This window comes from Gossypium arboreum, chromosome 8, assembly GCF_025698485.1.
Source record: "Gossypium arboreum isolate Shixiya-1 chromosome 8, ASM2569848v2, whole genome shotgun sequence".
NCBI lineage: Eukaryota > Viridiplantae > Streptophyta > Magnoliopsida > Malvales > Malvaceae > Gossypium > Gossypium arboreum.
In genome coordinates, this window is record NC_069077.1 from 8244837 (window position 1) to 8248814 (window position 3978).

General features: G+C 33.9%; 1 non-coding gene across 1 annotated transcript; it reads left to right on the plus strand.

Annotated features, from left to right (window-relative positions):
• Positions 1–432: 432 nt before the first annotated feature.
• LOC128280165 (small nucleolar RNA R71) lies at positions 433–539 on the plus strand. The gene has a single exon (XR_008270345.1). It is a non-coding gene; the product is annotated as a small nucleolar RNA R71 (small nucleolar RNA).
• Positions 540–3978: the final 3439 nt, after the last annotated feature.

A 3978-nucleotide genomic window follows, 5' to 3' on the forward strand; every position in this document is an offset into this window, starting at 1 on the left:
CCTGCATTGTAAGTGTTACTATAAGGATTATTTTGAGGTCGAGTATTATTACCCATATGATTCATTTGCTTGTTCTCCATATTAAGGTCGTAGGGTAGGTATTCTGAATTACTCATTCTACCTCCACTTGCATCGCACTGCATTACTGGATGAACCTACGTAGAACCAAGTAAACCATCAATTTTTCTATTCAAAAGTTCTACCTGATTTGAAAGTATAGCAACCGAATCGACGTTGAAAACGCCGACTACTTTTTTCGGCTTTGTCCTCATAACTTGCCACTGATAATTATTCAGTGACATCTTTTCTATGAACTCATAATCCTCTTCAGGTGTCTTATTATTGATAGTTCCACCTGCAACTGCATCAATCATCTGTCTAGTTAAGGGATTCAAATCGTTGTGGAAAGTTTGAACCTGTAGCCAAAGAGGTAACCCATGGTGAGAGCATCTTCTCAATAGATCCTTGTATCTCTCTCATGCATCATATAATATTTCTAAATCCATCTGCACAAAAGACGACATATCATTCCTCAATTTTATCGTTTTGGCCGACGAAAAATATTTTACTTAAAACTTTTCAGTCATTTGTTCCCAAGTGGTGATTAACCCTCGTGGTAACGAGTTCAACCACTGTTTAGCCTTATTCCTCAATGAAAAGGGAAACAACCGAAGGTGAATGGCATCGTTAGAATGCCATTGATCTTAAAGGTGTCACAGAATTCTAGAAAATTTGCCAAATGAGTGTTTGGATCCTCATCCTGCAAACCATCAAACTGAACAAACTGTTGTATCATTTGAATCGTGTTAGGTTTCAGTTCAAAATTATTTGCAGCAACAGCAGGTCTAACTATACTCGATTCAGTTCCTGTTAAAGTATGTTTAGCATAATCATACATAGTACGAGGAACAGGATTCTAATTTACTAGGTTTGCGACGACCAAGGGAGGTAGCAGATTAATTCTATTTTCAGCCATTTCTTAGGTGTTATTGGTGTCGTCCTCGTGCTCTTCCTCTATGTATTGTAGGCTTCGTCGTATTTCTCTTCAATTTCTGCGAGCTGTGCTCTTAATTTCACTGTCAAAAAGCAAAGGTCCTGACGGGTTCCTTCTAGTCATAAACTGTCAAAAACCTGCCAAAAGTGAAAAAAAAAAGAAAATTAGTAATTAAAATAAAAATAAAATTAAATTGAAATAAATAAAAAAATGGTTAAAGCAATAAAAATTAAGTGTTCTTAATATCTTAGTCCCCGACAACAGCACCAAAAACTTGATGGTCGCTAAACTAACTAAAAATTCGACTAAGGCAAGCGCACCTATCGAACAGCAGTATAGTTATGGTGAGACCGGAAATATCGTATCCACAAGGACTAAAAGTACTAGTAATTACTATCTTTTTATTATCTAGCCTACTAATTAAAGGAATGTTTTAACTAAGACTAATTATCTAATTTAACTAAGATCACGACAAAGATTAAAGCTGGAAAAATACTATTTAGAAAACCGATAGAGAAGACAATACCTAAGGAAGAATCCACCTAGACTTCACTTTTCACTTCTGAATTAGACGATTTATTCACTTGACTTAATCCGTAAAAATCCCTGACTTATGTTAAGATCTCTCTCAAGACTAAGAACAACTAACTTTAGGTTGATTCATTGAAATTTCTTTCTAATTAAAACCCCTATTCTCGCATTAACTCGATCTATGGATTCCCTTATTAGATTTGGCTCTAATCTAGCAGATTTATGTCATCCTATCTCTAGGATTGCATGCAATTCCGCTTAATTATGGAAGATCTACTCTTAAACATGGACTTTTGCTCCACTGAATAAGCACATCAAAACCTGAATTAATATCCTAAAATATTAAAGCAATGATTAAAACTCACAATTAAGAATAAGAATAAGTATTTATCATATAATTCAAATAGTAATAAGATCCGTCTTAGGTTTTATCTCCCTTAGGTATTTAGGGAGTTTAGTTCATAATAATAGAAAACATCTCAAATTTAGATAAATAACAAAACATAAAGAAAATCAAAGAACTTCTAAGGAAATTGAATGGAGATCTTTAGTCTTGAAGTAGATCCTACTTCCTAGCTGATTCCGATAGCTGTCCTTGAATATTTCCTGCCTTCTACTCTGCGTCTCCCTTTAATCCTATTCTAGGGTGTTTATATGATTTTGGAATGCCTCCAAACCCTCAAAATTAGCCTTTTCTGAGTAGAATTAGACTTGACCTCAACAGGGACACGGCCGTGTGCTACGCCCGTGTGAAGGTGCTAGGCCGTGTGTAATTCTGACTTGGTTTAATGTCGACACAGCCATGACACACAGGCGTGCGGCCTACTCGTGTGTCACACACGGGCGTGTGGATTACCCTTGTGGAAGTGCCTAGGCTGTGTGAAATACTGAATTAGGCCCAATTTGTCTATTTTTGGCCTGTTTCTTACTCTTTTTGCTATCTTAAGCTCTCCTGAGTATAAAACATGAAATTAAAGGATTAGGAGCATCAAATTCATCAAATATTATGATTATTCATCCAAAAATATGCCAAGGATGGGATAAAAATATGTATATATTATGGTTTATCAGCCACCTAAACTAGAAAAGATCCATAATGTATTCCATGTTTCAATGCTTCGAAGATATCGATCGGATCTCTCACATGTGATTAGTCCGTCTGAGATTGAGATTAAGTCTGACATGACATATAAGGAATAAGTGATTCACATTCTGGCTCGTGGGATTAAAGAGTTACAAAATAAGAAAATTCCGTTGGTTATAGTACTGTGGCATAAACACGGAGTTGAGGAAGCAACATGGGAGTCAAAAGATACAATGAAAGAGCATAATCCAAACCTATTCACCGGTAAGATTTTTGGGATGAAAATCCCTAAGGGGGGAGAGTTGTAACAGTCCAATTTAGACCCTAATCAGAACGGTGGTTTCGGGACCACGAATCCGAGTCAGAAAAATATTTATTTTTTTTGTGTTTATTATGTGTGAATTTGTATGTGTGAAATTTTTGTGCTTTAATTTTATCGCTTGAATATCTGATTAAATAAAAGGACTTAATCGCGTAAAATGAAAACTTGGTGGTTAAATGTAAAAGTGCTTAATTATTGTTGTCTTTATTAGTGGAGGCATTTATAATGCAATTATACCATTGGCATATTGGTTGGACGATATTAGGCATATATTATATGGTTTTTATATTATTTCATTAAGGTTATTTATGTAAATTAAACCTTAAGTTAATATAAGTTATAATATATATCATAAAACATAAAATAAAGCTAATATATGTGTTTATTTCTATGTTCTTGTCGAAACAAAAGAAAAGAAAAACAAGTTAGGGTTCAGCCATCTATTTAGCTCAATTAAGGTATGAAACTAGCTCGATTTTTTATAATTTCTACGTTTTTTAGATCGTTGCTTCGAGTACTAGTAAACCCATGCTTGAATTTTTTATTTTGGTGAATATTTTGAGTTATGCCATTGATGAGAGTTTGTGATTTTTGTTGTTTGATGATGAAATATGAAAGATATGTTTTAGATTAACATGTTTTGTATTGGAGTTTTTGATGATTTTGAATAATTAGGACTAAATTGAAAAATAATAATTTTTGGGACTAAAATGTGAAATAAATGAAATATTTGGACTTGTATGAACATGGGTAAGATCCGGCCTAACATGAGTGAAGTGAAATTTTGCATATTTTGTGTTTTGTGCAATAGGGACTAACTTGTAAAAAGTGTAAATGTCAGGGGTAAAATGGTAATTTGCCTATTTATGTGTTTTTGGACTAAATTGAATGAAAATATGTTTGAATGAGTTTAATTTGAATATGTTTAGATCAAGAACAAAATAAATCAGATTTGGATCGGGGGAAAGCGAAAGTTGTCGACTAGCTGTCCCGTTCCGTTTTACATTGTCCAAGGTAAGTTTATAAGCAAATAGACATACTTAATTT